Below are 27,750 nucleotides of genomic sequence, written 5' to 3'. Positions count from 1 at the left end.
GTCAAGGCAAGCAGCATGTTAGAATCTTTTCCTAAAGAGAGGGCCAGTTCTCTCCTTCAAAGGAATTATGGGGGCAGTTGGTGAGCTTGTTGAACTTACATCCTGGATCTATATGGCTGTGACAAAGACCCTGTCTGGCCTCAGTGTTGTGTCTCCATCATTACAGCAGACACATGCTTTGCTATTTCCATCCAAAGAAGCAGAGCCCACAGATCTTGCAGGGGAGGCCCAAAGTTGGCAAAGCATTTGGAGAGTGACTGTCTGTGTATTCACTGGAGAGTCTTTGTGTACTTGTGGGTGTCTAGCCCTTATGGCTAATATTCAAATTTGGCCCATTTGCAGACTGATAGGAGTTTCTCAAGTGCAGAGGAAAGCATCCCTGATTCATAGCCTATAAAAATACAGAGAGGCTTGTGCTGTGAAACTACTCTGTGATGGAAACAAGATGTTTTATTCAACAGACACTGATTGGGTACTGTTAGGTCAGCCACTGGGCTAGATGCCTAAGATCTGAGTGATGACCTGAACTTGTATGGGTCGAATTTAGTGGGTCACAGTTATCTTGCTTTTGAACTCTTCATTCTTCTTGAATTTGAAGGTACTGTTTCAAACAGAAGCACAACAAAGAAAACAAAACAAAACAAACAAACAAACAAAAAAAGCACTTTCAGGTCTGAGTCAGGAATTCTAAGCACTGGAAATTCTATTTGACAAAAGTAGGTTTGTTTCTTTTAAAAAATATTTTATTTTTCTTTAGGAGGAGAAAGAGAGAGAGGGAGAGAAAGGGAGAGAGAAGGAGAAGGAGAATGAGTCTGAGACCAGAGCACTCACTGCTCATCTCTAGTTTATGGTCATGCTGGGAATTGAACCTCGGACCTCAGAGCCTCAGGAATATAGTATTTTGCAGAACCATTATGCTGTCTCCCAGCCCAAATGAGTTTTTTAAAAAATATTTATTTATTAATTCCCTTTTGTTGCCCTTGTTTTTTATTATTGTAGTTATTATTGATGTCATTATTGTTAGATAAGACAGAGAGAAATGGAGAGAGGAGGGGAAAACAGAGAGGGGGAGAGAAAGATAGACACCTGCAGACCTGCTTCGCCCTGCAGATGGGGGAGCCCGAGGTTCAAACAGGGATCCTTACACAGGTCGTTGTGCTTTGCGCCACCTGCTCTTAATCCGCTGCACTATTGCTCGACTCCCAGCCCAAATGAGTTTTTATATATGGGTCTGAATGCCTTATTTCCCTTTGGTGTGTGGGTGCTGGTGATGTTTCAGAAGGCACGTGTTTATGTGTCAGTCTTTTCTGGGTCTGTCTGAGATTCTTCTGGTGAGAATGAACACCTCAAGTCCTGAAAATTTGCTCCCAGAGTCTGTGCAAATTCTCAGACCGAGGGTTGTGAGCTCTCCCCAGTGCTGAGCTGCTTCACATGCTTCATTTCATTTCCGACCCACAAGCCTGAAGTAAGTAGACTCATTGTTCCCATTTTACAAACGAGAAAACTGCTCAGCTACCAGGTAGTGACAGAGTTAGGACTCAAACCCAGGAATCTGATCCCAGAGCCTTTCAAAGCTCATCACCTCTAGATGCCAAAGCAGGGCTGAGGTGGGAGAAGCAAGCTCCCTTATCGTCAATAGCAACACCACCCATGTTGTCATTGTCACAGACATGGTCACAGTCATTCTCTTATCATCTCAGTGATAATGTGTCAAGCATTTTCTTTGTGCCAAGCAATTGCATTTAAAATCCTTTAATAACATGTTTTTAAGACTACTAATAGAAGTTAACAGTTGCTGAATTATTTTCTTAATATTGTATTATTAATAAGAGAGAGATACAGAGAAAAAGTTACAGGAAGAGTAATGAGAGTACAGCTCAGCTCTGGTTTATGGTGGTGCGGGGGATTGAACCTGGGACCTCAGAACCTCAGGCCTGAAAGTTTGTTAGCATAACAACTGTGTTCTCTCACCAGCCCTAAGTTGCTGAATTTTTATTTACCAAGCAGGGCTCTAACAGTGTTATAAGATTTACTGTAATCTTTTTTTCACCACTTTGCTATGTAGTAGACCCGATATTTCATGCTATGTGAGAGATGAGGAAAACTAAGGTTTAAGTAGGCCTATAACACCCCCACCCCCAGAGCCTCACAGCAGTGAGTAGTAGAGCTGGTTATGTTGGCTTCTGTGTGGTTCTAGTACCTGAACTCTTATGCTGCACTGCCTCACATGGCAGGGCTTCTTGTGTTTCTCCTTCCTTTAAGGGAACTGCCTACCACTGGCTTCTGACAATGGAAGTACTCTCTTGGCAACAGGACACCATGAACATGAGGTTGGTCCTCCCACACCAACTGATAAACCAGACCCTTTTTATCTTATAGTCAGTGCCATGAGAATGAGATTAGCATTCTGCCCAGACATCAAGTGTTTTGCACAGCAGAACTTTAGGAATAAACACAGTCAAAATTTGTATAGGAGACCGGGCAAACAGGATGACTCTTGTTTTCTTCCATCTTGTCCTATAGGATAGGGTTTTTTTAAAAAAAATTTTTATTTATAAAAAGGAAACACTGACAAAAACCATAGGATAAGAGGGGTACAACTCCACACAATTCCCACCACCAGAACTCTGTATCCCATCCCCTCCCCCTGCTTTCCTATTCTTTAACTCTCTGGGAGTATGGACCCAAGGTCATTGTGGGATGCAGAAGGTGGAAGGTATGGCTTCTGTAATTGCTTCCCAGCTGAACATGGGCATTGACAGGTTTACCCATACATCCAGCTTGTCTCTCTCTTTCCCTAGTGGGGCGGGCTTCTGGGGAATAAGAGTTCCAGGACATATTGATGTGGTTGTCTGTCCAGGGAAGTCTGGTCGGCATCCTGCTAGCATCTGGAACCTGGTGGCTGAAAAGAGAGTTAAAATGCAAAGCCAAAGAAATTGTTGACTAATCATGAACCTAAAGGCTGGAGTACTGCAGATGAAGAGTTGGGGTGGGGTCTCCATTTTGTAGGTAGCTAGTAGGCATATTTTAGTTATATTACAAAGGGTCTGTGGCTATACTAGTTTTTTTCCCTGAGCCTGAAATCTGATATGCAGGTAGATCCAAGTTATTGTCTGGGGAGATGATGTCATGGCTGGAAAAAGGACCAGAAAGCTGGATCAGGGAAGAGAATAGCTCCCTAATATGGGAAAGATGTATAAATATTGTTGACTGTAAACCCCATTGATTTGATGTGATCTGGTGCCCATATTCAGCTTAGGAGCCTATGTGACCTCTGCATCCCTGTAGGTCTGAGCTCACATTCTGTGGTCATGAGTAGGAACGTTCCAAGCTGCCCCAATATCCTATTCCTAGTCTTTAGCTCTCCGGGAGTATGAACCAAGGGACGTTATGGGGTGAAGAAAGTGGAAGGTCTGGCTTCTCTTAATTTCTTCCCTGCTGAACATGGGCTTTGACATATCAGTCCATAATCCCAGCCTGTCACTGTCTTTCCCTAGTGAGGGGGGGCTCTGAGGAAACGGGGCCCCAGAACACATTGGTGGGGTCATCTGCCCACGGAAGTCTGGTTAGCATCATGGTAGCATCTGGAACCTGATGGCTGAAAGAAGGGTTAACATATAAAGCCAAAGGGAGTTGGGTGGTAGTGCAGCGGGTTAAGTGCAGGTGGCACAAAATGCAAGGACTGGAGGAAGGATTCCGGTTGGAGCTCCCACCTCCACACAGGGGAGTTGCTTCACAAGCGGTGAAGCAGGTCTGCAGGTGTCTATCTTTCTCTTCCTCTCCTCTTCCCCTCCTCTCTCCATTTCTCTCTGTCCTATCCAACAACAACAGCAATGACAACAACAATAATAACTACAACAATAGAAAACAAGGACAACAAAAGGGAATAAATAAATATGAAAAATATATAAAAACATATAAAGCCAAATTGTTGAGTAATTATGAAAGGCTGGAATAGTTCAGATGAAGAGTTGGGGGGGGTCTTCCATTTTGTAGAAAGACACCAGAAAGTTCCTAATGAAATAGTGTCTACTTAAACTTAGATACCCTCCTCACCTACTTCCTATTACACTTCACTCAGTCACTCCAAAGCTAACCTTATCAAAGTAAGGACTAAAAAAGCTTAATAAGGGCAAGAGACTGGCATACTTTAGTCACTATCAGGCCTCCCAATCAGCTGGGGCCCTAGTCAGAGAGTCCTGAGATTCCCAAACAGACATGATGGGCCTAGATCTCGAATAAATCCCTCTCTCCATTGTTACTGGTCATCTCTATCAGGAACAACACAATAGACCCCTTTGTGGGCCCCCATAGGACCTTGCCCTCAATGTGAATCAACAACGGTAGAGAATGTTTCATCCTCCGAATGGAGGCTGGACAACATATTCTATCTTCCACGTGAAGAAGAAAGGTTCTGAAATTGGGGCAGCTTGGAGCGTTCCTACTCATGACCACAGAATATGAACTCAGATCTACAGGGGTGCAGAGGTCACATAGGATCCTAAGCTGAATATGGGCCCCAGATCAGATAAAATCGATGGGGTTTACAGTCAGCAATATTTATACACCTTTCCTACAGTTGATAGCTACTCTTTTCCCTGATACAGCTTTCTGGTCCTTTTTCCAGCCATGACATCATCTCCACAGACAATAACTTGGATTCACCTGCATACCAGATATCAGGCTCAGAAAGGAAAAAAAAAAACTAGTATAGCCCTGGACTCTTTGGAATATAACTAAAATAGGATAGGGTTTTATAGAGTGTATGTTCTCTCTTCACTACAGCTCCAAAAGCACCCTTCCCCTTACCACCTCTTTTTTTCCTCCAAGTTATTTGTTAATTTGGAATTCATAGTGGTTTACAATATTATCAGATTATAGGGTAGCTTTCCACACTGCACCCACCACCAAAGATCTATGTCCCCACTCCCCCAATGATAACCACCATAGTTATCACAAAGTATTAGAAACACTGTTTCCTTTTGTTTTGTTTTTTTCTTTGCTAGTTCATGTGTTTCAAAGCTCTAGCTTCTGTATGAGTGAAATCATCCTATAGTTGTCTTTCACCTCTTATTTCACTAACCATAACCACCTCCAGTTCAATCCATTTGGTCCCAAAGGACACAAAATCATCTTGTTTGATTTCTTGCTGATATCTTCTTCTGTCTCTTCACTCTGGGTAACCCCTGAATCCCTTGCCTTGGTTTTAGTGTCATAATTACATTCCATTCTACTTTGAAAAATGCTTCTTCCTTTGGGCACCAAATTTCTTCACTTTACCCTGCTTTCTGTGTCGGCTCAAACCTCCATACGGTCATAAAACACACTGGAAAGTAGTGAACATGGTGGCATGGTAAATAGAGTTGTGTAGCATTTTGCCATCATTGACATTGGAGTCTTTGAAAACCAACGGCAATTCACAGACCTGGCATACGTTTGGTCTCTGCAGTGCTATTAACCAGCCCTATATGTAGTCTACGGCCATGACCAAAATGTATACTTCTCAAACCGTGCAAAGGCACTGCAGGTAGAGGAGTATTCGCTTAAAAGGCAGTTCCCAAATTGACTTCTGCAGTAGCCTGAATGTGAGGGATTAAAAGGTACCTTGGGGAGAAAAAGGTTTCTGGTTACAAATGAGTTTGACAAATGCTGGGCTAGATAAGCTAAACTTTACTACAGGCTTTCCCAGAGCTTTTAACATACTAATGAGAATCATGAACATAACAGTGGATGTTTCCAGCCTTTTTCCACTCAGTGTGTGGCCTAGGCATCACCTGGGAGTTTTCTGGAAATGCAGAGTCTCAGGCCTTCCCACCATACCTTTTGAGGCAGAGCCAGCATTGTAACAATCAGCTGATCCGCATACACAGAAAAGTTTGAATCACTCTGATGGAAGAGTAATGAGCATTTCCAAAATTTCTGTCCAAGGAACCCATTTATGGGCCCTCTTATGGGGCTAGTGTTCCCTGCAACATACTTTGGGGGATGTACCAAAGCTTAAAAAGAAAAAGAAAAAAAGACCTTCTTGGGAATTTTTCTTCATCCAGATATGCCAGGGGAAAACATTAGCCAAATAAAGCAGCATTTATGAATGTACGATTCACCATACATTACCCAAACCCTTGTTTGATCCAGTTCTCTGGTCTTCTGAGCTTTGGATCACTAGAAAGTCTTCTTATAACCCCTTGTCCCCAATTAGGTCATTTTTCTGGTGGAAATTTCAAAACAATGCCCCATCTGTGCTTCTTGATCTGTTCCCTGGCCTAGACCAACCTGTTTGTTTATGAAACTTTGCAGTTTCTCCTGAGTATGAGAGCTCAGGATCTGAGTCTCTAAAGAATGCTCCATGGTTCCCTGCTGTACACCATTAGAAAGGCAATTTTCTAGAAGCTGGGCAACTTTTCAGTCCGGTGTGTTCTGTTCAGTTAAGTTGCCGTTGTTTCTCTTTTAGGCCTTCAAGCTATTGTGCCAAACATCAAAATACCACTTGCTAGTTTGTATTCAGATCTTGCGACACATTTGGGGGCATTGTTAATATTTTATAAGAAAATTCTCATATTTTCCATTCACATTTGTGATTTTCAAGTGTGTTGCTGCACTGCATTCATAAGCATGATTTTTACTAAGTCTTGGGCACCATTTTTTTTTCTTCTCTGAGAAACAGCTCCGATTCTGTGTTAAGAAGTTAAATAGAAAATAAGCTTTTATATGTAAAAATGTGATTTGCAAAAACCTTGTGTAAGATGCAACCACTCAGTACATTGAGGTGACGCTATGCCTGAGCTCTGGTTAAGACACAAGCAGAAGGGTGGGGTAGATAGCATAATGGTTATGCAAAGAGGCTCTCTTGCCTGAGGCATCAAAATTCCAGGTTCAGTCCCCCGCACCACCATAAGCCAAAGATGAGCAGTACTCTGGTAATAATAATAAGAAGAAGAAGATGGAAAAGAGAAAAGGACAAGGAGAAGTACAAGGAGAAGGAGACATGGGCAGAACACCAAGCACCTTCTACTTTCTCTGGAATGACCATCCTGTCTGCTAAGAGTGCAAGAGGAAAAGGTAACATAAGTACCAAGCGACACTTGAGAGCTGCGTGAAAGTGGTGGTGCACCTGGTAGAGTGCACATGTTACTGTGTGTGAAACCCCAGGCTCAAGTTCATAGTTCAAGCCCCTGATACCTACCCATAGGGGGTAGACTTTATGGATGGTGTAGCAGTGTACTCTATAGGTGTCTCTCCTTCTCTCTCTCTCTCTCTCTCTCTCTCTCTCTCTCTCTTCCTCCCCCTACCCTCCTTCCCATTCTCCCTCCCCCTTCCTCTTTCTCTCCCTCTCTATATCTGGTCCTCACCATCAGGGGGGAACCTTCATAGGTAGTAGAGCAATGCAGATGCCTTTCCTTTTTTTAAATTTCTTTATTGGGGAATTAATGTTTTACATTTGACAGTAAATACAATATAGTTTGTACATGAATAACATTTCCCAGTTTTCCATATAACAATAAAACCTAGGTCTAGTGTATTCTCCCACCCACTCACCCACCCCAGAGTCTTTTACTTTGATGCAACAAGCCAATTCCAGTTCAGGTTCTACTTGTGTTTTCTCTTCTGATCTTGTTTTTCAACTTCTGCCTGAGAGTGAGATCATCCCATATTCATTCTTCTGTTTCTGACTTATTTCACTCAACATGATTTTTTCAAGGTCCATCCAAGATCGGCTGAAAATGGTGAAGTCACCATTTTTTATAGCTGAGTAGTATCCCATTGTGTATATATACCACAACTTGCTCAGCCACTCATCTGTTATTGGACACCTGGGTTGCTTCCAGGTTTTGCCTTTTCCACATTGTGCTGCTAAGAACGTATGTGTACACAGATCTTTTTGGATGGGTGTGTTGGGTTCCTTAGGATATATCCCCAGGAAAGGAATTGCAGGGTCATAGAGCAGGTCCATTTCTAGCCTTCTGAGAATTCTCCAGACTGTTCTCCACAGAGGTTGGACCAACTTAAATTCCCACCAGCAGTGCAGGAGGGTTCCTTTGATGCATATGCCTTTCCTTATCTCTATTTCTTTCTCTACTTCTCTGTCTCCTTCACTGTCTCTGTTCCCCACTTGCAAGATGTAGAAGCTTCATAAGTGGAAGAGCAATGCTGCAGGTGTATATTCTCTGTTTCCTTCCTTCCCTCTCTCCATCTCTGTCAAAATCAGATGGGGGAGACCACTGGAAATGGTGGAGTTGTGCAGGCACTGTGCCTCAGCAATAACCCTAGCAGCAAAAATAAACAAACAAATAAATATACCATTGGGTTAAAGAACCTGCCAAGTTGAGGTTGCCCACTCTGCTTTTGGAACCATCCTTCAGACCTCGTCCACATTCATATCAGAGCAGAAGCAACAGAGAAAAGAGGGAAAAATCTATGGATTCATGAATCAGAAGACCCAAGGCTTTGTTACAGTTGCCCTCCTGTTCCATGGTTTTGGAAAGGCTGCAGTTCAAAGCATCATCAGTTTAAAGCTTAAAACAAAACCACCTGGAGAAGGTAACCATGAATGCCACTCACTCTTAACCTTTCTAAGTATCAAAACCCACTTGTAATGTTAAAAAATGGAGGACGTTCCCCACCTTAGTGATTCTGTTGGGATTTTATTCTCTCTACTGAAAATCCACAATTGATATGTTCAAGAAGTTTTCTTAGGCTGGAGAGATAGCATAATACTTATGTAAACAGATCTGAACATCAAAGATCTCAGGTTCAATCCCTAGCACCAACATAAGCCAAAACTGAGCAGGATCTGCTAAAGTGGGGAGTGGGGTAAGAAATAGGACTTACTGTTACTGTTTACACCTGTTGCCAAATCACATAAATTCCCTTGTTCTAGGTCTTTCAAATGAGTGAGAGTATTTATTTGTCCTTTTGCAATTGACTTATTTTAGTTATCATGATGCCCTCAACATATTGTAGCCTGTGTCAGAATGTCCTTCCTTTTTAAGACTGAGTAATGTTCTATTATATGTATACACCACATTTTACTTCTCTATTAAACCATCAATAGGCTGTTGGGTTGCTTCAGTGTAGTTTTCTCTTTTAAATGCAGGCAGCACTTGAATATGATGAATGCCATGCCCGTGATTAGCTAGCATCATATTATCTCCATTTTATTATTTTTTATTTATAAAATGGAAATATTGACAAGACTATAGGATATGAAAGGTACATTTCCACACAATGCCTACCCCCAGAGCCCCATATCCAATCCCCTCCCTTGACAGTTTCCCTATTCTTTATACTTCTGGGAATAAAGACCCAGGATCATTGTGGGGTACAGAAGGTGGAAGGTCTGGCTTCTGTAATTGCTTCTCCGCTGGGCATTGGCATTGGCAGGTTGATCTATGCTCCGAGCCTGTCTCTCTCTTTCTCTAGTGGGGTAGAGATCTGGGGAGATGGGGCTCCAGGATACATGGTAGAGTCCTCTGCCCAAGACCCCAATCTTCATCTGCAATATTCATGCCTTTAGGTTCATGATTAGTCAACAATTTGTTCTGCATTATATCTTAACTCTTTTTCAGCCACCAGGTTCCAGATGATACCATATTATCTCCTTTTTTAAGATGAGAAAATTGAGGTCCAGTGATGTAGGTGACTTCCCCCAAAGAAGGCTACACAATTAATAAGAGGTGGAATACAAAGGAAAATTCAGTTCTGTGGGACTCCCAACCTAAGAGACTAGCTCTGATGGTAGAGAGAATTAGAGAGTCCCCAAACTCAGAGAAGGCAAAGAGAAGGACTAGTGGGTTGATGAGTGGAGATCTGTGTGTTTGTTTCATTACTTTCATCCAGCTAGCCCTGAAAGCTAGCCAGGGTTAAGGTAACCCTCAGAGTCCACTTGGAGACAGAATATACCCTGGACCCTCCCTTGCCACACAACCATTCACGTACATTATCAGGGACAAACTGTTTCCACAGTACTGTCCTCCTTCACAGTTCTTAATCACTGCAGATATACTTAGTCCCTGGGCCTTTGCTTGAACTCTTCCTTGTACTCTTGAAAGGCTCTTCACCACAGATAATTACAGGAGTCACTCCCTCCCTGTCTTCCCATCTTTGCTTAATTGTTACTTTCTCCTTGAGGCCTTTCCTGACCACACTATTTAAAAGTGAAACTACTAGGACTAGGTGGTGGCATACCCAGTAGAGTACACACATCACCTTGTGCAGACACCTTCAGTCCCCCACCTGTAAGGAAATGTTTTACAAGTGATGCAGGTGTCTCTTCTTATATCTCCCCCCATCTTTTACTTTCTGTTGTGTTCTCAGAAAAGCTATGACACATTTTTGCATAGAAAAATACATCATGACTTTTCTGACAACTCAATATTAGGGAAAAAATGGCTACCAGGAATGGTGGAGCCATGCAGGTACCAAGCCCCAGCAGTAAGCCTGGTGGCAAAATAAAGGCATAAGTAAGGGGTCAGGCAGTAGTGCACTTGTTTGACTGCACATGTTACAGTGCTCAAGGATACTGGTTCCTGATCCCCACCTGCAGGGGGAAAGCTTCTCAAATAGTGAATCAGTACTGCAGGTGTCTCTCTTTCTCCCCCACTTCCTCTCAATTTCTTTTTTAAAATATGTATGTATTTATTTATTCCCTTTTGTTACCCTGTTGTTCTATTGTTGTAGTTATTATTGCTGTCATTGTCAGACAGGACAGAGAGAAATGGAGATAGGAGGGGATGACAGAGAGGGGGAGAGGAAGATAGATACCTGCAGACCTGCTTCACTGGTTGTAAAGCGACTTCCCTGCAGGTGGGGAGCCAAGGGCTCAAACTGGGATCCTTATGCTGATCCTTTCGCTTTGCGCCACCTGCAGTTAACCCGCTGTTCTACCACTTGAATCCCTCAATTTCTTTTCGTCTCTATCCAACAAATAAATAAAATATTTGAAAAGGATATAAATAGGATTGAGGTAAAACAAAAACAGCTATTAAATTTACTACTGTGGTTCAGAGGTGTGGCTATGGAGTAGGAGCCTTTTCTCATCGCTCTCCTGACAAACTAGGAAAAACAACAAAAAGTCACCTGAAAACTCATCAAATACAAAACACAACCAGCATTTCTTCAGAAACTCACTAAGCCACAGGGGAGTACAGACTGTGGCTAGTGGGTAGAAAAGGAGTGAAGGGAAGTCAGACGGTGGCTCAGCGGGTTAAGCCCACATGGTGTGAAGTGCAAGGACCGGCATAAGGATCCCATTTCAAGCCCCTGGCTCCCCACCTTCAGGAGAGTCGCTTCACAGGCAGTGAAGCAGGTCTATAGGTGTCTATCTTTCTCTCTCCGTCTCTGTCTTCCCCTCCTCTCTCCATTTCTCTCTGACCTATGACATCAATAACAACAACAATAATAACTACAACAACAATAAAAAAACAAGGGCAACAAAAGGGAAAATAAATAAATATAATTTAAAATTTAAAAAAGGAGTGAGGAAGAGATTCCTGGAACTCAAGAAACCATACTTGATGAGGCTGCCTCTGAATTGAAAGTAAAACAGACGAATACTTTATCAGGGGTGGGTGAAGACCAAGGATATCATTCCAGGTCCTCATCGGAACTCATCTCTCTCACACTAGTGGCTATCAATCTAATGCTTGGCTGGCAGAATTTAGTTTTAGTGACCGTATAATAGTGGAGAAAATTTGGGGGTTCAACTCCAATGTGACCAAAATATTTCCTTTTCTGAGTCTCTGTTTTCTTTACTTATCTCTGTTATCTCTTTTATTTTATTCTTTCTTTATCTCATCTTTAAAATCTTTATTTATTGGAAAGAGACAACCAGAAATTGAGAGGGTAGGGGGAGATAGAGAGGAAGTGAGAAAGGGCCAGGGAGTGGAGCACTTGGTTAAGCGGATACATTACAGTACACAAGGACCCAGGTTCATGCCCCAAGTCCCCATCTGTAGAGGGAAAGCTTTACAGCAGTGAAGCAAGTCTTCAGGTGTCTTTCCATCTCTTTCCCTCTCTATTTCCCCCTCCCCTCTCAATTTCTCTCTGTTTCTATTCAATAATAAAGAGAAAAGAAGTGAGAGAGACACCTGCAGCACTGCTTCGCCATTCCCAAAGATTTCCCCCTGCAGGGGGGTCCCAGGGACTTGAACACATGTTCTTTGGCATTGTAGCATGCACACTCAATGAGGTGCACCACAATGCAGCCCTCTCTGTTTTATCTCTTAATAATAAGTAAATGATTCAGTTTTAAAAATGACATAGTTAAAAAGCCCTCTGATTGGCTCAGGCTCCCACATGCCACAGTTAAGATAAATCATAACTAAATCACTGGCAGTATAACAGGGGATTAACAGCCACTGTGCTTCACGTCAGGGATCGAGGTAAAACAAAAATAAATGTTAAAATTTACAACTGTGAACACTAAGTAACTTACTAGACACAAGTCAGTAAAGGAAAGTGTGATCAGTGGATTGAAAAATAGTGAGGGAGAAACTCTTAAAGACTGTAGAAACTGTACTCAGCATAAGAAAGCACCATCTTGCTGTTGCAAGCATCCACTTCTTTCTCCAATTTGAACCCAAGAGACCCTACCTCCCATCTTCCAACCTGACTTCCCTAGGCAGACAAGCTCACCAATGAGCCTTGGAACTCCCTCTCCCCAGAGCTCTAAACACTAGGGAAAGATAGAAACAGGCTGGGGGTATGGATTGACCTGTCAATGCCCATGTCTAGCAGATAAGCAATTACAGAAGTGAAACTTCTCACCATCTGCACCCCATAAACATATTTGGTCCAAGAATAGGGACAAAGAATAGGGAAGCTTCCAATGGAAGGGGATGGAATACAGAACTCTGGTGGTGGAAATTGTATGGGATTGTATCTCTCTTATTCCACAATCTTGCCAATTATTATTAAATAACAAAAAAACAAAGTATTCTCAGATAAGCAACAGTTAAGGAATAAACTATCATCAAGCCTGCCCTGCAAGAAATTCTAAAAGGTCTCATAAACAATCACAACATTACCAAAAATGTGCCATATATCAGAACATTCTAAAAGTTTATAAAAATGGCACTGAAATACCTTAAATCTATAGTATCAATAAATGTTATTGGTCAAGACTCACCCATTAAAAGGCACAAAATAGGAAGATGGGTCAGAAAACACAACCCAACAATTTGTTGTTGACAGGATTCCACCTAACTCAACAGGACAAACACAGACTCAAAGTGAAAGGGTGGAAAACTATCATACAAGTTAATGGACTACCAAAAAGGGTAGGAACAGCTATTCTCATATCTGACACAATAGACTTTAAAATAAATAAAGTAATAAAAGATAAAGATGGATCAGTCAACCAAGAGAACTTAACAGTTCTTAAGATCTGTGCACATAAGCAGGGGTCATCTAAATACATCAAATATCTACCCTTGTTGACATGTAATTTTTTAAATCAATATTAAATCACCAATAGTTTTTTTAAAAAAATAGAAAAATAAAATAAATATTTGGGGTACAGCTAAGGTAGTTCTTTTTTAAAATTTATTTATTGGGGAATTAATGGTTTACATTTGACAGTAAATACAGTAGTTTGTACATGCATAACATTTTCCAGTTTTCCACACAACAGTACAACCCCCACTAGTTCCTCTGTCAGCTAAGGTAGTTCTAAAAGGGAAATCCATAGACAAACAGGCACACATTAAGAAACAGGAAACATCTAAAATATACAACCTGACTATACACCTTAAGGACTTAGAAGAAAAAGAACAAAAGAACCCTAAAGCAAACAGGACTGAAATAACTTAAATTAGGGCAGAAATAAATAACATCAAAAACAACAGAACCATACAGTAGACCAAAGAAGCTAAATGTTGTTTCTTCTAAAGGGTAAATATAATTGGCAAACCTTTGGCCAGACCCATTTAGAAAAAAGAAGAAAGAAAAGGGAAGGAAAGAAAAGAAAAGGGAAGAGAAGGGAAGGGAAGGAAAGGGAAGGGAAGGGAAGGGAAGGGAAGGGAAGGAAAGGAAAGGAAAGGAAAGGAAAGGAAAGGAAAGGAAAGGAAAGGAAAGGAAAGGAAAGGAAAGGAAAGGAAAGGAAAGAGAAAAAAGGGAGAAGTATCAAATAAGTAGGATTATAAATGAAAGAGGAATTCCTTGCAGCGTCCGCACTCAGTGCAGTTGGAACCTTGTTACTTGCCTGTCTGTGTGCTCGTGCACGGACATGGCGTCAGCCTACTACCCAACAAACAACCCAAAGCTATGGGGAGTACCCCACCCTGCCTGGGCAGGGCTATTCCCAACAGAGCAACCAGCCCTATGGACAGCAGAGTTATGATGGTTATGGCCAGTCAGCAGACACATCAGGCTATGGCCAGAGCAGCTATGGCTCTTCCTATGGACAAACTCAGAACAACTATGGCACTTGGTCAGTTCCCCAGGGCAACAGCTCTGCCGGTGGCTATGGCAGTGGCCAGGGTTCTCAGTCTTATGGGCAGCAGTCGTCCTACCCCATCTATGGCCAGCAGCCGGCTCCTAGCAACACCTCTGGAAGTTACAGTGGCAGCTCTCAGAGCAGCAGCTATGGGTAGTCCCAGAGCGGGGGCTATGGGCAGCAGTCTGGCTATGGTAGAAAACAGAAAAGGTCTTACAACCCCCCGCAGGGCTACAAGCAGCAGAACCAGTACAATAGTAGCAGCAGAGGTGGTGGAGTAGGTGGTGGAGGTAACTGTGGCCAAGATCAGCCCTCCATGAGTGGTGGCTATGACAGTCAAGACCAGAGTGGCAGCAGCTATGGGGAAGGCCAGCAGGACCATGGATGCAGGGGCCATGGTGGTGACGGTGGTGGTTACAACCGCAGTGGTGGTGGCTATAAACCCAGAGGCCGGGGAGGTGGCCATGGAGGCAGAGGTGGCATGGGTGGAAGTGACCTTGGTGGCTTCAATAATTTTGGTGGCTCTTGGGACCAAGGATCATGCCATGACTCAGAACAAGATAATTCAGACAATAACACCATCTTTGTGCAAGGCCTAGGCGAGAATGTAACAATTGAGTCTGTGGCTGATTACTTCAAGCATCTCGGGATAATTAAGACAAATAAGAAAACCAGACAGCCCATGATTAACCTGTATACAGACAGGGAAACAGGTAAGCTGAAGGGAGAGACAACAGTGTCCTTCGATGACCCCCTCCTTCTTCTAAAGCAGCCATAGACTGGTTTGACGTTAAAGAATTCTCTGGAAACCCCATCAAAATTTCATTTGCTACTCGCCAAGGAGACTTCAGCTGGGGTGGGGACAGTGGACGCGGAGGTCGAGGGACAGGAGGACCCATGGGCCGAGGAGGCTACAGACATGGCAGCAGTGGCGGCGGTGGCCGGGGAGCATTTCCTAGTGGAGGAGGTGGTGGTGGCGGCCAGCAGAGAGCTGGGGACTGGAAGTGCCCTAATCCTACTTGCAAGAACATGAACTTTTTTTGGAGGAACGAAAGCAACCAGTGTAAGGCCCCTAAGCCAGATGGACCAGGAGGGGGCCCAGGAGGCACTCACATGGGAGGCAACTACAGAGATGATCGCTGCAGGGGCAGAGGAGGCTATGACTGGGGCAGCTACGGAGGCCGTGGGGTGGACCATGGGGGCTTCTGAGGGGCCCAGGGTTGTGGGGTCAGAGTTGGCTTTGGCCCTGGCAAGATGGGCTCCAGCAGTGAGCATAGACCTGTCTCAGGGAGAGGCCATATTAGCCTGGCCCAGAGTCTCTGTTACCCTCATTATTTTGTAACCAGATTACTGACCCACCCACGGATTTTTGTGTTGGACTGTAATTGTAACCATAGCTCTGACTCCCATTAAAAACCATCATTTTAGTTAAAAATAAAGCTCTCCTCTCCTCTCCCGAATCAACTAGGAATACCAAAGGAGACCACCTGGGACCGTAACAAGACAGGACTAGAACATCTTCAGGAACCCATCAAATCACCAGTGAGTGCAAACATGTGTGGCTGGAGGACAGAGAGGAGCCTAGGGAGAGATTAAGTGGCTAGTAACAGTCCGGCAATTTATCAGAGACACCACCTCCAGTCTGTTCCACCAACAAGGGGACGGCTGAAGGGAGGAGAAGAATCCTCTGACTCACAAAGTGCAGCTCTGAGTTTCCATTGCTACTGCCCTCAGAATCTGGAGCAGAGGCAGGGAGGTACACCAGGGGACAGAGATCTAACCAGGAAACTCAGGAGAAGACCTATACCTTGGTGGCCTAGCAGTGGGGTTGTGGAGGTCTCTTTGCATAACCACTGGATTATCCCTGCCACACCCTGCTTTATCTCTTGGTCAGGAGTCCATAATTAAGCTAAGAAGTGTACTTATAGTTTAAAAGCCCTCAGGCTCCCATAGCCTATAGGGAAGAAAAAGCACAAAAGAGGCTTTTAGGCCACTGAGCTCCAACTCAGGGATTAAAATACTACTGAAACAACTGTTAAATTCCACCACTGTGAACCCTTTAATTACCTTACTTAGACACAAGTCAATCCAGGCAGTAGTGATCACTAATTTGAAAAGTACTGAGAGAGGGACCTCATAACATACTATATAAAATGGTTAAACCAACAAGAAGAAATATTGGAGAAATGAACGAGGACAAGAATCCAGCTAAAAAAACCCCAAAGGTTGAAGGACAAAATAAAGAAATCAAAATCGAAACACTAGTTAAGGAGATAATCATAGAACTGAGTAAAGAATTAGAAAGAGCAGAGGGTAGATAGCATAACAGTTATGCAAACAGACTCTCATGCCTGAGGCTCCAAAGTCCCAGGTTCAATCCCCCACACCACCATAAGCCAGAGCTGAACAGTGCTCTGGTTAAAAAAAAATTGAAAAAAAAAGAATTAGAAATAATTGTCATCAGAAATGCAGAAACAGCCAATGAGACTCTGGAAGAAAACACTAATTATCTCAAGGTTATCAGAAAGCAGAAATAGCTGAGCTAAGAACACAAATAGCTGAACAAGCTAAAACAGTATCAGAACAGGGTAACAAAATAGATGAACTCCAGAAGACAATAGAGGGGAGAGAGAATAGAACCAATGTGGCTGAAGACAGAATTAGCAAGATCGAGGACAAATTAGAGACAACTAAAAAAGAAGTAAGATATCTCAAAAAGAGATTAAGAGATACTGAAAACAACAACAGAGACCTATGGGATGACTTCAAAAGAAAGAATATACACATTATTGGCTTACCAGAGGAAGAAAGAGAGGGAGAGAAAGAAAGCATTCTTCAGGCCATAATAGCTGAAAACTTCTCTAGTCTAGACAACATCAAAGACATAAAGATTTAAGAAGCGCAGAAGGTCCCAAACAGAATTAACCTAGACTTAAAAACACCAAGACACATCATATTTAGAATGGAAAGGAATAAGGATAAAGAAAGGATCCTGAAGGCTGCAAGAGAAAAACAAAGAGTCACCTACAGAAGAAAACCCATAAGATTAGCAGCAGACTTCTCCACACGAACACTACAGGCCAAGAGAGAATGGCAAGATATCTATTGAGTACTCAATGAGAAAGGCTTTCAACCAAGAATACTTTATCCTGCTAGACTGTCATTCAGACTAGATGGAGGCATAAAAACCCTCTCAGACAAGCAACAGTTGAAAGAATCAACTATCACCAAGCCTTCCCTGAAAGAAGTTCTGAAAGACATAAGGGAGCTAAATGAAGAGATAGATAAACTAGAACTATTGGACATTTTCAGAGTCATTCATCCCAAGAAACTGGAATACACATTATACTCAAGTCCACATGGGTCATTCTCAAGGATAGACCATATGTTAGGCCAAAAAGACAGTATCAGCAAATTCAAGAGTATTGAAGTAATCTCAAGCATCTTCTCACACCACAGTGGACTGAAACTAACACTTAACAATCAACAAAAGATTAATAATAGTCCCAAAATGTGGAGGCTCAACAGTACACTTCTTAACAACTACTGGGTTAGAGAGTAAATACAGAAAGACATCAAAATGTTTCGAGAATTCAATGAAAATGAAGACACAAGCTATCAAAATATTCGGGATGGAGCTAAGGCAGTATTGAGAGGGAAGTTCATAGCCATACAAGCACACATGCGGAAACAAGACAAAGTACAAATAAACAGCCTGGTTGCACATTGTAAAGACCTAGAAGAAGAAGAAGAAGAACAAAGGAACCATAAAGCAACCAGAATGACAGAAATCATTAAAGTTAGGGCAGAAATCAATAACATTGAAAATAAGAAAACCAGACAAAAGATCAACAAAAGTAAATGTTGGTTCTCCGAAAGAGTAAACTAAATCTACATACCTTTAGCCAGACTCAAAAAACAAAAAAAGGAGAAGACCCAAATAAATCAGATACTAAATGAAAGAGGAGATATCACAACAGACACCACAGAAATTCAAAATATCATGCGAGGCTTCTGTGAACAACTATATGCCACCAAGATAGAGAACCTGGAAGAAATGGGACAATTTCCTAGATACCTACTAACTTCCAAAACTAAGTAAAGAGGAAGTAGATAACATGAACAGGCCCATCACAGCTAATGAAACTGAAACAGTTATCAAAAATCTTCCCAAAAATAAAAGTCCTGGACCAGATGGTTGTACAAATGAATTCTACAAAATCCTTCAAAGAAGAACTAATACCTCTACTTTTAAAAGTCTTCCAGAAGACTGAAGACACTGGAATACTCCCTTCCAGCTTCTATGAAGCCAACATCACTCTGATACCAAAAGCAGGCAGGAACACAACCAAAAAAGAAAGCTACAGATCAATATCTCTGATGAACATACATGCTAAAATATTGAACAAAATTCTAGCCAGCCGGATACAGTAGTATATTTAAAAGATTGTTCATCATGACCAAGTAGGGTTTATCCCAGGCATGCAAGGTTGGTTTAATATATGTAAATCAATCAACGTGATCCACCACATCAACAAAAGCAAGACCAAAAACCACATGGTCATATCAGTAGATGCAGATAAAGCCTTTGACAAAATACAACATCCCTTTATGATCAAAACACTACAAAAAGGGGAATACATGTAAAATTCCTGAAGATAGTGGAGTCTATATATAGGAAACCTACAGACAACATCATACTCAGTGGCAAAAAACTGGAAGCATTTCGCCTCAGATCATGTACTAGACAGTGCTGCCCACTATCACCAGTACTATTCAACATAGTGTTGGAAGTTCTTGCCATAGCAATCAGGCAGAAGCAAGGAATCAAAGGGATACAGATTGGAAGAGAAGAAGTCAACTCTCCCTATTTGCAGATGACATGATAGTATACATAGAAAAACCTAAGGAATCCATCAAGAAGCTTTTGGATATCCTCAGTCAATACAGTAAGGTGTCAGGCTACAAAATTAACATTCAAAAGTCAGTGGCATTCCTCTATGCAAACACTAAGTTACAAGAAGATGAAATCCAGAAATCAATTCCTTTTACTATAGCAACAAAAACAATAAAATACCTAGAAGTAAACTTAACAAAAGAAGTGAAAGACTTGTATACTGAAAATTATGAGTCACTTCAAGGAAATTGAAAAAGACACAAAGAAGTGGAAAGATATTCCATGTTCATGGGTTGGAAGAATTAACATCATCAAAATGAATATACTACCCAGAGCCATCTACAAATTTAATGCTATCCCCATCAAGATCCCAAGCAAATTTTTTATGAGAATAGAACAAATGCTACAAATGTTTATCTGGAACCAGAAAAGATCTAGACTTGCCAAAACAATCTTGAGAAAAAAGAACAGAACCAGAGGCATCACACTCCCAGATCTCAAATTGTATGATAGGGCCATTGTCATAAAAACTGCTTGGCACTGGCACAAGAATAGACATACTGACCAGTGGAACACCATTGAGAGCCCAGAAGTAAGCCCCCACACCTATGGACATCTAATCTTTGACAAAGGTGCCTAGACTATTAAATGGGAAAGCAGAGTCTCTTCAACAAATTGTGTTGGAAAAAATGGGTTGAAACATGCAGAAGAATGAAACTGAACCACTATATTTCACCAAAGACAAAAGTAAATTCCACGTGGATCAAGGACTTGGATGTTCTGACCACAAACTACCAGATACGTAGAGTAAAATATTGGCAAAACTCTTTTCCTCATAAATTTTAAAGACATCTTCAATGAAACAAATCCAATTACAAAGAAGACTAAGACAAGCATATACCTATGGGACTACATCAAATTAAAAAGCACAGCTAAAGAAACTACTACCCAAACCAAGAGACACTTCACAGAATGGGAGATCTTTTCATGCCATACATCAGACAAGAGGCTAATAGCCAGAATATATAAAGAACTTGCAAATCTCAACAAGACAACAAATAACCCCATCCAAAAATGGGGGGAGGATATGGACAGAATATTCACCACAGAAGAGATCCAAAAGGCCGAGAAACACATGAAAAAATGCTCCAAGTCTCTGATTGTCAGAAAAATGCAAATAAAGACAACAGTGAGATACCACTTCACTCCTGTGAGAATGTCATACATCAGAAAAGGTAACAGCAGCAAATGCTGGAGAGGGTGTGGGGTCAAAGGAACCCTCCTGCACTGCTGGTAGGAATGTAAATTGGTCCAACCCCTGTGGAGAACAGTCTGGAGAACTCTAGGAAGGGTAGAAATGGACCTACCCTATGATCCTGCAATTCCTCTCCTGCGGATATATCCTAAGGAACCCAACACACCCATCCAAAAAGATATGTGTATACATATGTTCCTAGCAGCACAATTTGTAATAGCTAAAACCTGGAAGCAACCCAGGTGTCCAACAATGGAATACTACTCAGCTATAAAAAATGGTGACTTTACCGTTTTCAGCCGATCTTGGATGGACCTTGAAAAACTCATGCTAAGTGAAATAAGTCAGAAACAGAAGGATGAATATGGGATGATCTCACTCTCAGGCTGAAGTTGAAAAACAGGATCAAAGGGAGTCAGGCGGTAGAGCAGTGGGTTAAGCACATGTGGCACAAAGTGCAAGGGCCGGCTAAGGATTCTGGTTCGAGCCCCCGGCTCCCCACCTACAGGGGCATACCATCACAGGTGGTGAAGCAGGTCTGTAGGTGTCTATTTTTCTCTTCCCCTCTCTGTTTTCCCCTTCTCTCTCCATTTCTCTCTGTACTATCCAACAATGACAACAATAAAACAACTAGGGCAACAAAAGGGAATAAATAAATATTTTTTAAAAAGCAAAAAAAAAAATAACATCAGAAAATAAAACACAAGTCGAACCTGAACTGGAATTGGAGTATTGCACCAAAGTAAAAACTCTGGGGTGGGTGGGTGGGTGGGTGGGGAGAATACAGATCCAAGAAGGATGACAGAGGACCTAGTGGGGGTTGTATTATTATATGGAAAACTGGAAAATGTTATACATGTACAAACTATTGTATTTACTGTTGAATGTAAAACATTAATTCCCCAATAAAGAAATTTTAAAAAGAAAGAAATGAAAGAGGAGATACCATAACAGATTCCACAGAAATTAAAGTATCATTCAAGGCTCCTATGAAAAAATATATACCTCCAAGCTAGAGAACATGAAAGAAATGGACAAGTTCCTAGATATCTATGAACTTCAAAAATTAAACAAAGTGGAAGTAGAAAATGTAAACAGGACAATCACCAGGGGGAATTATAACAGTTATCAAGAACCTTCCCAACAATAAAAGTTCTGAACCAGGTGGTTTTACAAGTGAACTCTACAAATACTTCAAGAGTTAGTACCTCTAATTTTTAAAGCTCTTCTAAAATATTGAATACACAGGAATACTCTTTATCACCTTCCATGAAGCCAGCATCACCCTGTTACCAATAGTAGACAGAGACACAACAACAAAGGAAACTAAAGATCAATATCTCTGATGAACATAGATGCTAAAATATTGAACAAAATTCTAGCCAACTGGATACAGCATTATATTAAAAAAAGTTCATTATGACCAAGTGGGGTTTATTCCAGAGATGCAAAATTGGTTTAATATAATTAAATCAATCAACATGAACCACCACATCAATAAAAGCAAGATCAAAGACCACAGGATTATATCAGTAGATGCAGAGAAAGCCTTTGACAAAATCCAACATCTCTTTATGATCAAAATGCTACAAAAATGCAAGTGCACCAAATTAGAAAGTTTCTTCACAGCAAAAGAAACCATCACCCAAGCAAAGAGACCCCCTTACAGAATGAGAGAAGATCTTTACATGGCATACATCAGAGGCTGTGTGGGCAAAGGAACCCTCTTGCACTGCTGGTGGGAATGTAAATTGGTCCAACCTGGAAGCAACCTAGGTGTCCTACAACAGATGAGTGACTGAATAAGTTGTGGTATATATACCGCAAGGGAATACTACTCAGCTGTTAAAATGGTGAATTCACCGTCTTCACCTCATATTGGATGGAGCTTGAAGGAATCATGTTACGTGAGATAAGCCAGAAAGAGAAGGATGAGTACAGGATTATCCCACTCACAGACAGAAGTTGAAAAATAAGAACAGAAGTGAAAACACAAAGCAGAACTTGAACTAGATTTGGTTTATTGCACCAAAGTAGAGGACTCTGTGGTGGTGGTAGTGGTAGTAGAGAAGTGTTCATGTCCTGGAACATAATGGTGGAGGAGGTCCTAAGTAGGGAGTTAGAGTGTTATGTGGATAACTAAGAATTGTTACACATGTACCAACTACTGTATTTTACCATGGACTATAAACCACTAATCCCTCCAAGGAAAAAAAAAGATGTTAATAAATGTGTAACCACTTACCCCCAAACCCTTTTCTCCTTCCTTGTTTCATTTTTCTTCAAAGCACTTTCGACTTTCTAGAATATCATAAAATTTTACCTATTTATTGTCACTAGAATGAAAGCTCCCTGAGGACTGGGGTTTTATCTAATTTATTCACTGCCTTCTCCACTAACTGAAAAAAGCAGTGACTGAAAACCAATAAGAAATACTATGTTTTTTAAATGAACTCTGTCTTATCCCTAGTACTAAGAAATATTATCCACTATGTTAACTGGCAGGCCATGTGATTTCATTTTATTTATTTTTAATATTTAAAAAAAGAAATAGAGATGAATATGTGTGAGCAATGTTTCAAAACCTTTTTTTTTTTTTTGCCTCCAGAGTTATTTCTGGGATTCAGTGCCTGCACTACAAACCCACTGTTCCTGGAGGCCATTTTTTCCCTTTGTTGCCCTTGTTCTTTATTGTTGTTGTTGTTACTATTATTGTTGTTGCTGTCATTGTTGTTGGATAAGGCAGAGAAAAATCGAGAGAGGAGGGGAAGAGAGAGAGGGGGTGAGAAAGATAGACACCTGCAGACCTGCTTCACTTCTCATGAAGCGACCTCCCTGCAGGTGGGGAGCCGAGAGCTTGAACAGGGATCCTTACACCTGTCCTTGTGCTTTGTGCCACGTGCGCTTAACCTGCTGTGCCACAGCCTGGCCCCAATGTTTAAGTGCCTTGTCTAGTCTCTGGCATGATGATACTTCTAGCAGTGCCAATTTGTATCTATCTGATCTAGTTGTAAGTGCTTAAAACTTTGCCTCAGTGTCTTCATCTGCAAAAGGAAGCTGGTAGTAGTACCACGCTCAGTTTGTCTGACTTCAACAAGCTACTGAATAACTGCATACTGAGCTCTTGTTAAATGCCTGTTATCTGGTAAATTCTCCTTGAGTGGGAGCTGTTACCATCGTCATCATGAGTCATTTATTGATGTATTTGAAAACAATACTTCAGAACATAAGGATGTACACCCTTCTTGCAGTTTGAATACTGAGGTTTTTTTTAAGACTCCATTTATTTATTAATGAGAAAGATAGGAGGAGAAAGACAGAACCAGACATCATTCTGGCACATGTGCTGCCGGGGATCGAACTCGGGACCTCATGCTTGAGAGTCCAAAGCTTTATCACTGTGCCACCTCCCAGACCATAAATACTGAGTTTTTGTAAAGTATCTTGCATCTAGTAAATGTTCACTAAGTGGAACTGTTGTCATAATCATCAAGAGTTATTTATTGATATATTTGAAGGTGGTATTTCTGAGTATGTGGATGTATACTCCTGTCTCAATTCATTGCAGTCCTCATGGTCTTGGGTCCACAGTTCTGGGGGCTGGTGCCATGAACACCAAGTTTTAGCAGTCAAAGAAAAGAGTTTGGTGAGAAGGGGAAGCCAGACAAGAGGGAGCATGGTCACGTTCCAAGCCACCATCTTGGAATGGCAATTCCATGAACACATTTAGAGACGAAGTTAGCATTTGCCCTAGGAGACCTTCCAACACTTCTGAAATCTGATATAACAAAAAAAAAAATGCTCCAGAAGACAGATGGAGATGGTTATTACCAGACCTGGTACAACGTTCCAGTGTTTTCTCACCTTTTCATTTCAGTTTATGAAGACTAGTGAGTCTGCTCTGATCATTTTATCTGGCCTGGTATCCCGAAGCTTTCTAAGTTCCAGATAATAGACCATTCTTGACAGGTTGGCTCTTGGTACCCAGCCAGTCTCAGTGCATCATTTCTTTTGTATTGCCACCAGAGTTATCAAATGGGGCAGGGTGTTGCCCCTAAGATTCCAGTGGCTTTTTTTTTTTGCCTTTTCTCCTTCTGTTTTATTTCATAGAACTGAGAGAAATTGAGAGGGGAGGTAGAGATAAGGAGGGACAGAGGAAGATAAACATCTGCAGACCTGTTTCAACACCTGTGAAGCCCCCTTTCTCCCCACCTCCACAGGTGGGGAACAAAGGCTCAATCTCCTCATTACTTCTCTGCTCACTCCTTACCAGTACATGGGGTGCCAGAAATCTGTTTTCAAGACTAACATCTGTGGGACTATGGGACCAAGAACAACTAGCTGAGGTCCCCTGGGGAAAGCAGCGGTGGGTAGTCAGTGTGCAAGATACACTCTCTTCAGTGGCACTTTTTTCTTTCTATCTTATCTTTTCTTTTTTCTTTTTCTTTCTTTCTCTTTCTTTTTCTTTTCTTTTTTTTTTTTTTTTTTTTTTTTTTTGCTATGCCCTACAGAGAGGGGAAGCACACAGAGAAGATTAATCAAGTAGTTCGGTGGTCCTGAAGAGATCAAAGAAGCAGTTGAGTGTGGGATTTGGTATGGAGGTGCGGAGGAGTGGCCACACCCCTGGGGGTCAGCATTATTGAACAGAAACCAGTGTACCCAAGGAGCAAGCATGTAGCTCTGCCTATGGCCTGATTGGTCTGGTGAGAGGGGTGAGTACGTTCTGTGATTTTTTTTTTTGCTCAAAATGGGCTATAGAACCAATTAAACATCTCCTTTTCAGGCAAAAAAAACAGGGAACCCCAGGTATGGGGATTATTTTTAGGAAGTTGATCTTCCTGTAAGATCGAAACAAAACTAAATTCCAGCAACACTTGACAACATACCACAAAGAGACTTCTTCCTGACCTTCAAGAGAAAGAAGTCAGGAAGTGTATGGAATCAGGTATTTTTTTGTCCCCAAACCAATAACCTTAAAATAAAATCATAATTAAAAGATGGCTCTATCTGTGCTGCACAAAATAAAGGGGACCCTCTTATTCCCATTTTTTTCTGGAAGCCTTGACTCTATTCTTGACAAATGGACCATGTGTAACAACTGTCCAGGCCCTTTCTGGGCCTGATGGGAAGTTCTCTCTGGGACCCTATTTGCATAGACAAATACAGACTGACATCTGTCAGCTTAGCACCTCAAGCCAAGGAACTTGAGCAGTGATGGGTAACCTTCTGGGCAAATACATGGGTATTGGATTCCAAAAAAAAAAAAAGACAGTGTCAAATTGGGGCTAATTTGCATAGCCTTATCAGGTTAATTACTACAATGTCTCCAGGAACTTGAAAATCCTCGGATTCTTATGCAACCAGAATGCTCACAGTCTGTTGCTATGAAACTTGGAGAGTAAATTACCATGAATACCATTAATCTGTTCACTAGGAGGTTAATTTGCAATTTGTTGGCAAATCACATGTGGGTCTTATAGCAAGAGTGTGGGTGGTGTTTTTGTGCCAACCTGTGGCCCCTCCTGTCGCCGTGTGTATATGAGTGAGTGAGTGTGTGTGTGTGTGTGTGTGTGTGTGTGTGTGTCCCGGTCCATGTAGCTTTGACCCTCCCTGAGAACACACACCCTGGTTGGTTTTACTGGCTCTTCTGACATCTCCTGGATTCTAGGACATGTGTTCTCAGGGTTCTGGGTTTGTTGTGCTGAGTAGTTGTCAGCTCAATGCCAGCTTCTGAGCCATTGTTTCCTTGTGAGACAGAGTCACAAAGGTGTCCACTAGTGCTTTAGTCACCTTTTTTTTTTCTGAGATATCTCCTTTGCTGATACTAGTTCTCAAGTTGGTTTCGCATGCAGTCAGATTGCTTCTGGCACCTGGGAGTCAGAGAGGTAGGAGAAATGGAAGACAGGGAAGTTGCATTGGGGTAGGGAATGACAGAAGTCTGTCCTGGTTGACATCGGGAAGACTGCTAAGCAGAGCCAGGAAGGGAAGACAGGGGCTTCCATGGATACTTTGTGCTATTGTCAATGAGGGATCAATGAAACAAATTGCACTCCAGCTGCAATAGCCTGCTCTTTCACGAAACTACTGGCACTTACCACAATGTGAAAGAAAAAAAAAAAAAAAACTTCTGATTTAGGGGGCAGGCTGTGGGGTGTTGGAAACCCCAGTCACCCAGAAATAGTTTCCTGGTTCACTTTCCATAGCTGGAAAACTCCATCCTCTTGCCTTAGTTGGAGGTTGGGAATTCAAATATACAACGTATTTGGGGTGGGGCACCCAGGAACTGAAGGGAATGGGGACATACAATACTTCAGTTTTGAAGGCCACGAGGGCACCCCTAGAAAGTGATCAAAGCCTTGTAGACACCCAGAAAAGCCCAGAAGATGGATGCACTTGAGTCCATCACTATGGGGGGGAGATAAGTGTTTAATGGCAGGCCTAAGAAGGACAGGTGGTGGTATATCCAGTTGACTACACTTGTTATAATGCTCAAAGATTTAGGTTCAAGCCCCCGGCTCTCACATGCAGGGCAAAAGCCTCATGAGTAGTAAAGCAGTGCTGCAGGTGTCTTTCTCATTCCTCTCTATCTTCCCTTTCTCTCTCAATGTCTATCTCTATTCAATAAAATAAAATATGTTTAAAAGGACATGTCTAAGGGCATGCTGAATGTTTGGATAGGCTCCAAAACCAGATACTCCACCTGCCAGACAGGTGAACCATAGAATAAGCCTGGGGTGTGGTGTAGAGTTTGTGATGGGCGGGCACACAGAAGCTGACTTAGGAGATCTGCTGGGAGCTAGAAAATGCCAGAAAATATAGCAATTGGGATGTCCTCTTGAACTATTCTCTTCCTCATACTCCATACCCTGTTCCTCCCAGCTCAGTAATCAGTGTTCACTGTGTACTTGTTCTTGTGCTGGGCACTAGAGCTACAATGGACAAGACATACTGGTCCTGTTTTCAATGAACTCAATCAGTGAACTCTTTATTATTATTATTATTATCATTACCATTATCTTTATTTATTTAACAGATAGAGACCACCAGAAATTGAAAGGGGAGATAGAGAGGAAGACACCTGCTTCACCACTTGTGAAGCTTTCTCCTTGCAGGTGGAGACTGGGAGCTTGAACCCAGGTCCTTGTACACTGTAGTATGTGCACT

The 27,750-nt window shown here is 41.8% G+C and overlaps 1 pseudogene; it reads left to right on the top strand.

The window, feature by feature from the left end:
• Nucleotides 1–14,141: 14,141 nt before the first annotated feature.
• On the top strand, nt 14,142–15,847 carry LOC103120251 (RNA-binding protein FUS-like; annotated as a pseudogene).
• The last annotated feature ends 11,903 nt before the right edge of the window (nt 15,848–27,750 follow it).

Source organism: Erinaceus europaeus, unplaced genomic scaffold (genome assembly GCF_950295315.1).
Source record: "Erinaceus europaeus unplaced genomic scaffold, mEriEur2.1 scaffold_1126, whole genome shotgun sequence".
NCBI classification, from domain to species: Eukaryota; Metazoa; Chordata; class Mammalia; order Eulipotyphla; family Erinaceidae; genus Erinaceus; species Erinaceus europaeus.
This window is presented reverse-complemented; position numbering and strand designations above follow the sequence as displayed.